The sequence below is a fragment of the Neopelma chrysocephalum genome, unplaced genomic scaffold (genome assembly GCF_003984885.1).
Source record: "Neopelma chrysocephalum unplaced genomic scaffold, ASM398488v2 Primary Assembly neopelma1_24, whole genome shotgun sequence".
In the NCBI taxonomy this organism is placed as follows: Eukaryota; Metazoa; Chordata; class Aves; order Passeriformes; family Pipridae; genus Neopelma; species Neopelma chrysocephalum.
In genome coordinates this window covers 29,147,656-29,159,837 of record NW_020897693.1, presented here as the reverse complement: position 1 = coordinate 29,159,837, position 12,182 = coordinate 29,147,656, and the positions used below count along the sequence as shown (strand labels likewise).

The 12,182-nt window shown below is 33.7% G+C and overlaps 1 long non-coding RNA gene across 1 annotated transcript; it reads left to right on the top strand.

The window, feature by feature from the left end:
* Positions 1-5,626: 5,626 nt before the first annotated feature.
* Positions 5,627-8,659, top strand: LOC113981797. Its single transcript, XR_003538534.1, has 4 exons — positions 5,627-5,692; positions 7,415-7,503; positions 7,963-8,055; positions 8,579-8,659. It is a non-coding gene; the product is annotated as an uncharacterized LOC113981797 (long non-coding RNA).
* The last annotated feature ends 3,523 nt before the right edge of the window (positions 8,660-12,182 follow it).

The window sequence follows — 12,182 nt, the reverse complement described above, 5'->3', positions numbered from 1 at the left end:
CCCATACTCAACCCTGAGTAAACTTTGCAAATGTCTAAGTGGCTGCCTAAGCCCAGATATATCTATTGCTTTGTAGCCCTTGAGAAGAATTATCAAAAAAGGTCCAAGCAGCTACTGGCAAGTGTGCATGGACTGCATGGACTTAAGTCAGAAGGCAGAACCTTAAGATCAGTGCACCTATTTCTGTAGAACTCTATTGGACTGCAGGAAAAGAGAGTTCAAGTGAGTACTGATGAGATATAGAGGGAAAGAAGAAGCCAACCTGCCTTCTTCACTGAGCTGTTAAAAGTTCTTCCTTGGTGGGGTCGATGAAATCTTATTCTTATAACATTACACAGGGAATGGGCATATGGGTTTGATGCTCCTAGAAAGATAATACGATCTCTCCAAACCCATACAAAGAGGTCCTTAAAATGTAGCTAGCATGTCTTACATTCCTAGTGCACATTGTGGGGTTAAGAATTCAGCATAGTCAATGAACACAGAGATCACATGGGCAGGGTTTCCCATCAAGAGAAATATTTAGTTCGTCCCAGAATGGAGCTTGCACGCACATTAACATCTACGCAGCATGAGCAACAATAGATTAGGATGTTGGCAATAAACAGGAAGTGGACCAATGCAACAGTGTAAACATATATTTTGCATCTGCAACTTTCAGTAACATTCCACAATTCTTCTCTTCCATCTTGTCCAAATGAGTTGTCTTGGCTTGAAGCCATTTCTCCGTGATAAGGTCAATGGCTTTAGCAATGCTAGACAGGCTGTGCCTGTTATCTTCACATCTTTTTTTTTTTTTTTGCATTTTTGCATTGTTACAGCTGCTCAGCCAAAGCATCAACAGTTTGTTTCCACAAACTTAATTGAGCCAATAACATTGTAATCCAGTATAAACAGAGAAGCAATTGATTGCAATTAGGCAAAAGTTTCAGTGTTTCCAGGCTTGCAGCCAGTTTGTGGTTTATGAAATTTAACTAAGTTACAGCCTAGTCAGTTTCTTATTAAAAAACCCCAACGTTCTAGCCAACAACACCCTGATGATAAAGGAAGAGCATGAGGAATGGATAAAAAGATCTTAGTGATGGTTTTTTACAACAGCCATACCCAGCCACTGACAGTGGGAATCACAAAAATAAGAACTTTACCATTCTCGAGGTGAACCAAGTTGCGTAACCAGCAGCACAAAGTCACAAAGAGATCTGTCTTGCTGTTGCTTCACAGTTAGTTCAATGTGGAAAAGAAAGCACAAAGGCAGACAATGCTCACACAAATATGCTCTAAGGCTTGTGCTATAGTTAAGGGAATTAATACATTTAGAAAGCTATGGCAAGTCATTCAAATCCTGAAAGACAAGAAGATACTACATTAGTGCTGGAAACCTGAGAAAAAGTGTAATAGTCTGTTTTAGAATCAAGATATAAATATGTAAATGAAGGTTTAATGTTAATGAAATTAGGAAAGACTGAATGACTCCCGATGATACTCTTGAAGAACCACACTGTATACTCTAATGTTTACACTATTATAGAATACCAACGATGCTTTTCATATTGTAATATGGGCAACAATTTGGTATAACAGCTGGATAACAATTAAAAAATGTGGGGTTTATACTCACATAATCATTATAACGTTGCTAATATAGTAAAATCCAAATGAAAGTACTCTTCCTTCATAGCTATTTTTTTGGCAACATTAGGCTGATAATTATAAAAAAGATGTACAGCATAGGCTGTGTAAAGTTTAAAAGAATTACTCCAATAACCAATACAATACGAAGAATTTGAGAGCAGTTTAGTCCAGTCAATCTATCTCATTTATTTATTTATTTATTTCGCTAGTTGTGCATTTGAAACAGGGGCCCAGAAAGGTTGTGGAATCTCCCCCACTGGAGATATTCAACAACCATCTGGATGCAATTCTGTGCAACGTGCTGTAGGATGACCCTGCTTGAGCAGGGAGAATGGACCAGAATTGAACCAATTCTGTGATTCTGTGGTTTGCTTAGTCTTATATCTGTCTTTCTGTTCCTGGATATCTCCAAAAGACACACAAATGTTGGCCCCAAAGTGGAACTTTACCCTTAAAGTGACATTTAAGGACATTTTTAAAACGCAGACAGAAAATGGGACCTTAAAGGCCAAAGACAAGATTTGTGAAGGTAATAAAGTTGTCCTGCTTTGTCCTCAGTGCTTAGGGCTTTCATTTTGCAGAATGAAGACCTGAGAGGTCAGCTTTGCATCTAAGCAGCTCTCTCTCATTTCTGTTATTCTGTGTGCATAGAGAACATGCACAGAGATTATAAGAGATTCTGGGTCAAACTTTCATTGTGGGTAAATAATTTTGAGATTGTTTGACCAAGAAGAGAAAATCAAAAGGGCTTCCTGATTCTTCCATAAGAGATGTTATGAAAGTAAAATGATACCAAAAGAAACCCTGTAGCCATACTTTAAAGTTTTTGTCTGTGTAATGGCTTCAACAGTGCATCAGCAAATCTGTAAATGCAGTTTGAGTAAATGTTATAAACCTAAAAAAGAGCAGTTGTTAAATCTTTTAACATCTGTAAAGCTTCTTTTAAACATTTGGAAACCTGCTCTCCCTCTCATTATTAACTCCTTGTTGGGTAATATTATACAGGATGGGTACACCAACTGTCAGGACTTTTTTGTTTTCAGGAGCTATTTCCTTTCCACTTTAGTTGAAAAGTTGCTTTTTCCTTTTGTGAGGCCATAACCTAGCAGGGGTAGAAATAGTATACACATAATGCTTTCCCAGAGAAGTTAAAACCATGCTTTAATATAGATGGTTGGCCTCATTTAACATTATATATAATCACAATTATTCTAAATATTAAAAAAGATCTGGAAAACCAGTGAATATACAGAAATAATAAACAGGATGATACCAGTGTATTAGTATTATTTTTACTAAGGCTTTAGATACAATTACTGTTTATTTCCAAACAAAAATCTGTGTATCTTGAGAAACAGAAAATCAGAATCCTTTTTGGCACAGTAAGTCAACACCAGAGTCAATAGCTTTGTTCTTCATTTATCAAGATCTACCTCTCAACAGTGAATTATGAGACAATATAATAACTCTACATCAAACTGTCTTTACTTTTATACAAACTGAGTTTTACTGTGTCAGTCTTGTCAACACTGCTGAATATTAATGTGAATAAAGTTAATTGCTGGGTGTATAAAGGTCTGATGCAGTCAAAGTGAAAGAAAGCACCTAACAGAAATCTGTCATTTTTGAAAAGCTGTAATTTATTTCTACTTCATGATATGTGCTGACAAGTTGCAAACCTTACTCTAGTCTTTACCATAAATTGCAATTATTATAATTCACAGCAACATTTGACCCAGAGGTTGGGACCTAGTTCACCATATATAAAAGACTTTACATCTCGGGGAATTCACTTGCAAACTCTAGCATGTATTTGTCATTGCAAATCCAATTATTTTCACTCTACACTGAACATGCACAGTAAATTTTGTGACTTGCACTGCTTAAGAAAAGAAATAGCACATTGCTTCAGCTGAAACATAAAGTGTTTATGACAAAATATTTACAGATATTTAAAGACTAAGATTGAATTTCAGTATGCCTGCACAATTATTACTAAGTTTTACAATATTAGGCACTGGTGACATACAAATCCTGATGATTTTTGTTGAGTATTTTTATAACCAATCAACATTGGTTATAATAAATGTTACTGGTACTATCAAAAACAAAGCTGAAGTTAACTCAGTTTAATCCCTGAACTTTTGCTCGTCTGTTACTCAGTACAGTTTATAAGATAAGTGTTGATGAGTATTCAGTTCATGGACCAAAGCAAAATTCCCAATATGACTGCGTTTATGGTGAATGTCTCTGGATTTATAAACCTAGTTTTGAAGTCTGGGTTTATTATGAGCCTTGTCATTTCTTAAGCTTAATAAAGGTAACCTGCAGATACAAAAATCTCTATTTAAAATTGAATCAATTTAGAAAAGATCACAAAGATCGTAAAGTTCATCAGATGATGTAGGAAATAAAAAGAAATGTGGTACCTCTAAAACATCAGACTTTTCAGAAGATTTAAGATTCTTCAGAAGATGCTGTAATTTTAGTAGTAGCACCTGTAATTTATGATTGCTGAGTACACTTATAATTAACTACACAGTTTTATTTATCTTGTCTGTACCTTTGCTTTCTCAGGCCCATAGCTTGTCAACTAAGCAACTAACAATGGTCTTTCCTCCATAAAAGTACCTTTTTAGCTAAACATGATAATCTGCACTTTTGTAAAACCTCCAAATTCCCATTTACTTCTCTGAGATCAGAATTAGTATTTTCTTCCTGCTTCTCTACACAATTGCATTAACAGTCTAGAGACAACATTTAGAGAACCATAAACAGGTAAAACAACAACAATAATAGTAATGCCCTGAGACCATCACTTGGAATAGCAGAAAGCTATCTGCACAGGATATCTACATATCTACTCCTCTTAACAGAGCACGTTGTCAATTGCTTCTAAACTAACTTCTCAGCTTTGCTGAGAAACTGGTAGAAGATATCTAAAGCATCACACCAGGGAAATAATACATAGAGCACTAGATGAAGCTGAGATACAGTACATGGTTTTTGATAGCAAGATTTTAGGCTTTCTGTGAATTCCTTTCATGGTGGCACATGGAATAGTAATCTGAAAACATTACTGACTTGAGTGCATAGATAAATTATAAATGTCAAGGAATGGTGTCAGAGGAGAGAGGAGTGTTGTTCTACCAACCACGTGGACTAAATCTTAGAGAAGAAGTTTAGGGTTGGCAGACAGAGGCAGAAATGCAGAATAGTTTATAGTATTTTATATACAACTTACTGATTTGATTTCTTCAGTAAAAACTGTAATGGAAAGGCTTATGAAGCTAGTGTTGTCCCAGTCTTAAAAATGATTGTTATCCAAAACCCTTTCTGTCTTCCAATCCTTATACAACCATTTGTTCTTCACTGATAAAACTGAAAAAATTAAATGTTTTAAATGTTGCAATTCTCTACAAACATTTGATTATATACAGGAAGAGGGTCTTGATTTGTTTTCTCTAGTTGCATGATAAAGAATGCTAGCTTTTGACAGAAATATAGTGGAATAACATTGTGATGAAATTATGTTGCTTTAGCGGCCATCTTTATTGTGCATTTCTCTGTGGATTTTATTTGAAATACTGAAACTGTCTTACAATGAATGTATCTGAATGCTTTTATCCCACATCATTTTTTCTAAGTGGTGTTAGAACTGTTAAGATAGAAAAATTGCATATTGAAGATGCTCAAGGTTTACACCATTATTTGTAGACATATAGAGAACAATAAGAGGAAAGAAATACTGTAACAAAGACAGCAGGAGAAAATCCATATCTGAACCTCAGATTCATACATGAGCTTCTAAAAATAATTAGGTATTCCGGGGAGGATTCTATATTTCATTATTTGCAGTACTACATTACAACTTCAATTTTACCAAATGAACAAAAAGCAGCGACTTGGGTCACTATGTGAGAACAGTAATATCTAAAAGCTTTTTTTTTTATCTTTACAGAAAAATAAGTATTAAGATATGGAACATATACCTGCAATTTAGAGGTGCACCAAATCTTCAGTGCAAGTCATGTACACACTTTTTATTATATCATTCTGAGTATCCTTTGCCACAAGCAAATATTTAACCATGTGATTAGACCAATGTTTCTGCAACCTTTACCAAAGATACTTAGGAAACCGTTCCCCTATGGCAAACAAATAAAAGCAGTAGATCGCAGGACTAATTCATTTCACAGGTCCTCCCTTTCTGAATTATTTCACTTCCACATGCATATACTTTTTGAAATCCAGATTATGTATACTTAGAATATAAGTCCCTGAAGTATTGTTCTTCTTAGCAAAAACTATCTGGAAGAAACATTTAGAGTTGATTCTGGGTTAATTACTATAGTCTAAAAACATTTCAGCAGACACCTGCAACAAATCTTTGTCTATAACAAAGCTAGTTGTAACAGCTACTTGTCTGGAATTCATGATCTTATCCCACTGCCTACTGAGTATATGTCTGAATAAAAAATAACGATAAATTATATGTTCGCTAGAGCAATAGCATGTCCAAGTTTGGACAGATGTAGCATGTAACCCATCCTTTCCTCACTGGTTGACCCTTTCAGCTGTGGTTGTGAAACATGCTTATTTTAATAAGGTAAAAGCATGACCTTTTTTGATCCTGAAAAGTGTTATTACAGAGAATTCAGTCTTATTGTTACCAAGAACTTCTTTTAATCAGAATTTCTAAACACTTAGGGAATTAAGCAAAGCCTTCAGCACTCGTCCATGGGATTAAATCTATTACATATAAACACCTTATAAATCTGCCAAAAGACATAAATCTGAACAGCAAGACCCTTTTTCCCTAGACATATGCTACGCTTTTAATAAGGACCTGGCTCATTTTCAGACTTATCTTTTGTTAAGGCAGAAGTGAAAGGAAAAGCCTTTGAAGTAGTTAGAAAAACAGTGTAATCACTAAGATACCATTATCCTGTCTCTTGTAGATTTTATATTTGAGCTTCTCAAAGCTATGGACAGCAAATTACTCATTTGATACCTGAGCTGCATAAAGAAGATTGAAATTTGGGCTGTTAATCATCTCTTCACTCTGTTTGGGAGCTTCTCTGTAAAAGCTCATGCATAGTACAGATGCTCGTTGTCTACATTATTCCTAGGCACCCAACAAAATACAGAGTGGAAAGTGTCATTTATCGTAGATACACTACTGCTGAAAGAAATCTTATTTCTATATGAAATGTGTTCTGAAAAGGGAAATGGTTTTCTAGGAGGTTAGATATAACTTGCAGAAAAACATTAGGTTCTTTTTTATATTTTTTTTGGTAGTTAGTGACCCACATTACCAGATATGTTAAATGAATAATCAACTTAAATGAAACAAGTTTTGACTATCAATTAACATGATGATTAATAGGAGTACAGACAAATAAATATAATAATAAATGATTTACTCAAAAAATGATTATCCAGGTAGTATTTTTATGCCTAATTTTTTAAAAGTACTGAAATGATAAAAGAGCACTACTTATTTGTTTAAAGTACAAAGAAATTTTTTAGTTTTGGTTTGCCACTTCTAGATAGAACTTTTTACTGCAAAGTTCCCCCAGAAACTCCAGGGAGATAGGAGAAATACCATCATCGCTGATGGTACAAAGCTGGAGTATACAAAAGATTAACTGGCATGCTCAAAGTCACACATGTATATGAGACCTCGAAATTCAGTTTGGGCATATAGGCTTCATGTTGTGATCAAGCCATAGACATCTGACTTCTTCCCAGTTCTCTTCTTTACCCTTTTATTACCCAGGTAAATGCAGCTGTCCCGGGATGCCGTTGCTAGTTCCTAAAATCATTTCGCAGTCATTAATTTTCTTCGAACCTTTATCACCCACTCAAGTTGGTGAAATATGTGCATGGAATTAGTATGATTTTCACCCTTTTATCATCTTATAGATGGCATATATCAGATAGAAGTGCATCTGGTTCTGAATGGCCTCAACAGGGGAAATAATACTATCTTTATCCAAGAAAAGGTTGATCATGTTCTACTGGGTACCTCAGGAAAAAATCTTTTCTGTAGAGCCAGTCTATAATGCTTATTCTACAGGCATAACTACGAAGCCAAAAATCTGATTTAATGTATTATAGTTTCTTTTAGTCTGTTTCTCACTTCTGTTACATAGAAGTTTGTCACCAACATATGACTTTTGAATGCTTAACAAACTCTTTAGGGAATGCTTTAAAAATTGCATTTCCATTTTGTTTAATTTTTTTCTTCTTTTTCTTTTTTATTGTTTTTCATTTTAATTTGATTAATCTTATTTAAGTATCTTTTTGTATTTTCCTAATTTTTAGAGAAGTTTTCAGACCTTCAGTCAAGGATGAGAAAAGGAGCCCTGGAGTGCAGGTAGCAGAGTTCTCAGCAGTATGCTCTTAAGGGTCCTCCAGGTGTTTCAATTTATTAAATAATGTGATCATACATTCCAGCAGATACATAGTCCATTATAGGGGAAAGCCTTAATGAATAAATCAATTTTCAATTTTTAACTTGCTCTATTAAAAAAGATACTTATAATCTCTTCTTTCTATCCTGCAAAGATTTAATGCAGAAAATGGGAAAAAAAAAAAAGAGTGGATTATCACTAACTAAATGCTTAAGAGAAAGTCCTGTTACATTGCTCCAAAATTCTTTCTCCAAGAAAACAAGATTAGCATTGAAATCCTCTGTGCTATGTTGTTAATTCCATTAAGTAATAACAACATTAATGTAGGAAATGCTGTTAGACAAAGATCCAAAATAAAAAGAAATTTAAAAAAATGTACATCCATGACAAAAGCAACCTCAAGAAATCACCTTTTTTTTAAAGACAGAGGTGAAGTAACTTAGCAAACCCCAATGACAGAATTACAGTGTTAAAGATAGGCAGCATAAAACCAAAACTGTGCATTTTTTTACTGATGTTTTTCTTAGAGTCCAACCCCAAAGTTACTGAAGAGGAGAACCTAGACTACTGAAAGGAAAAGAAAGAAACTATTCATTCCATGAAAAGACATTTATACAGTTTAACTTTAGTTTAGTTTAGTTAGAAATAAAAATTTGCATGCATGAAGTTAATGGAAACATTTTATTTTGCTTCTCCTCTGATTTTAATGAATCTAACTGGTAAGATTCTTGCATGCTTGGGGACATCTCACACAGTAGGTTGCTATGATGAAAAAGTAACTTCAGAGATTTATAGAACAAAAAGATTGCAGAACCCCAAAGTAACATTTGTAAGGAATCAATTGAGTAGATAGTGGTGAGACTTTTTTCTAGGAGGTGGCAGTAGATGAACATCTGTGGAGAAGCCAATAGCAACAAATCTGCCTGACATAAAATAAAAGAGCAGTTCTGATGGGGAAATGTAGAATGAGCATATGTCGGCTTCACATGGATATTAAACTTGGGATGACATTTTCCTTAAAAAAGAAAACCAGATTTTAATATTTCCTCTTTTGCTGTGGACTGTTTGGAATAATGTGCAAATCATCCGTCAGGCACCATTTAACCTATCTAAATGCAAAAAGATGAATTTGGAATACTATCAAAGCCCATATTGAATAAAGAGAACCATTCTGTTTCAGCAGCAACACAAGAGACCTGTTTTTCATTATGCATGTGAAGTGTTTAATTTAAACTGGTAATGGTTAACTACGTCTGGCCTAGAGCTGTGCAGATCTGGGGAAAACACCCATAAACAAAACCCCCTCTATTGCCCTTCAATTTCTTCTTTTCTAAGCCAAAGAGAGAGAGAAAAAATATTTCTGGAACATATGGAGATTGTTTGTGTGAAATACCTTTTTCCCAGAATCTGCAGAGAAAGAAAGTAAGAAGTTTATAGATCATAGTGAGAAGCCTATGAGCCTTAGAGTTACCTGTATTAAAATGTCTGTAAACCACGAATACTTTACAACGGAGTCTGAAATTAGAGATTGTCAGGGAAGTATACACAAAGCATTTATGAAAAAGGTATCTTAGATGTCTATGGTTTTCAGAGGTTTAGGTGCATGTGGTTAGCTTTGCACAGAGGAATCCTAGCCTCAGCATGGAGCCTAATGATGCCTCCCAGATTAAGTGAATTTGCCATTATTCAAAAAGGGTTTACATATTTTATTAATAAATTACACTAATAAAATATGTTCATCATTCACAAGTAATAAGTTTAGTTTAATAAGCAAATGGATGTTATTTTAATAAGAGAATAACTATTATAGAACCCAGACACTGTGTACTCTTGCAAAATTAAACTAGCATATATACAGTTCAAACTGAAGGCAAAAGTTCAACATCTTCTTTGGCTAAAGCATTTATATTTTCCAATGAAAGTAACTATTGTCCAAGTCTGTCTGTTTTTGACACACAGATTTCAAATGTTTCCTAGTCCAATGAGAGAAAGAAGAAATTCAATTTTAAAGAGAGTGAAAATTAATTTTACTGCCTAATCATTCCTTCTTCAGTAAAGTGATAAAATACATACTGATATAGGTTAATAAACTAGAAGAAAGCAAATGGAGAAGAATAAACATATAATTTCCAGCAACATTTCTAGAAAAGTATAACAATTTCAGCCATAAATTATTCAGAATGTAATACTCTGAGAGTGTCTTAATAATGGACAATAAAAGTAAGTAGTACCCAAAATTAAATGGTATTCAGTATTATAGTCTTTTAAAAGAACCTTCTGAAAAGGTTTATTTCCACAATAATCTCTTAGGAATTCAGTAATACTTCCTTGAAGACAACTGGTGACTTTCTTTGTTTTCCTTTCAGGCCTGTCATGCTTTGGTTAACAATAGATTTTAAAAAGATAAATATACACTTAATTATTTCTCTTCCTTTTCAAAGTTTGATCTGATGGAAACCAAGCTTACCAAACAATTTATATTAGCCTTTGCTGTTAATATGCAGACAAAATACTGTTTCTCATATCCAAATGGACTCAGCTGGTTTGTATGGAACCTTGGGAACCTTGTGGCAGCCATAACTAATCTTTTTCTTTCTGTTCCAAGTACTTTTGGATTACTAAATCAAATGATATTTAAGTCAGACTGTCCCAAATCCAATGTCAACAAAAGACTATTTAATATCTTCATGTTTATATGACTTTTTCAAATTTTTAATCAGTCCAAGTGACCATGCTGGAAAGAAATTACTGTGATTTATGGGACCAGAATGAAGAGTCAAGAAGAGATAAAAATGGACCTAATGTAATTTAACAGTCTCTTAAAAATGTGCCCCACATTAAAACACTTTAACAACAACAAGATCACTTGCTTATGTAAGGCGTAATTTTAAAATACTAAAACAATTCTTTTCTAAAAAATATAAAAATAAGTATCTGAAAACTTTTTTATCTGTATTCAGTTGTAGAAATTTTACAGATCCATAAACCTGAACGGTGATGTAGAATGGGGCAGGAAAAAAGGCAAAGGTTTTTCTTACACTTGATTCTTAATACTTGTTTAGATTTTATTCTGGGTTAATTGAAAATCTGTGAAAGTTGAGGAGCTGAAAAACTGAGTCAAATTTTAAGACTTCAATTTTTAAATAAATTAATAAATGAAATAATGCATGTTTAAATTCATTGGATATTTTTTTACTTGAAAAAGTCAAATAATAGAGCAGTAGCCAATACATATATTTGTCGAACAGTCAACATGATACAACTTAAATGCATTGTCCTTGTACTTCCAGTAGATGGCAGGTATAGTACTTCGAACTTTTAAAAAGTCATAAAACTCTTAACTGTTTTAAACAATAAGATGCTAATATCAGGGAAATTTTGCTTATAATGCAAACCTTTCCATATACGTGTATTTTTATATTTTACATCATTATGGAAGATATACCAAGATGAAGAGAATGTTTGATACAAATATATTAAGCACTGAAAACAAAGTAAAAATTAATAAAAATAAAAAGAACCTACTGAATAACATGCACAGAGAACTGGAATGCTCAGAATAATATTCAAAATAAAATAAAAGGCACAATCGGAAATCTTAAAATAGGAACTTGAAATAATAAACTTTGTATTTACTTCTCTTTTTCATAAATCTGCCGTTTTTTAAAGCAGTGGTTGTATCTTTTGCATAAAGGAACTTTCAATTTTCTGTTATGTGTCACTGAAAAATTAAGAACCATGATATAACTGTCAAGCATTTATGAATTCAAAGATTTGAGCTGTAAGGTTGTTAGTTAAACCAAGATCAACATACACAAGAAATTATGGTGTTTTTTTTTTACTGCAAGATTGAGTAATAAAATTCTACTTGCAGCAGAGGAGTAACCCCCCCTCAGAGCACAGGATAGCTAATATTCAGTTACAGATTAGGGACAAAACCTTTAATTCTCTTTCCATTGTTCAGTATGTGACTCCATGCCTTGTTCACTGCACACTGGTACAACTTCAAACCACTCTGAAGCCTGCCTTACTAATTCCTGTAGAGTGCATTTTTCTGTGCTATTCTGTTTAATAGCACCATGAATGCCACTTTATCTTAACCAAGTTTTGGTTAGTTGACTTTCTGCTATC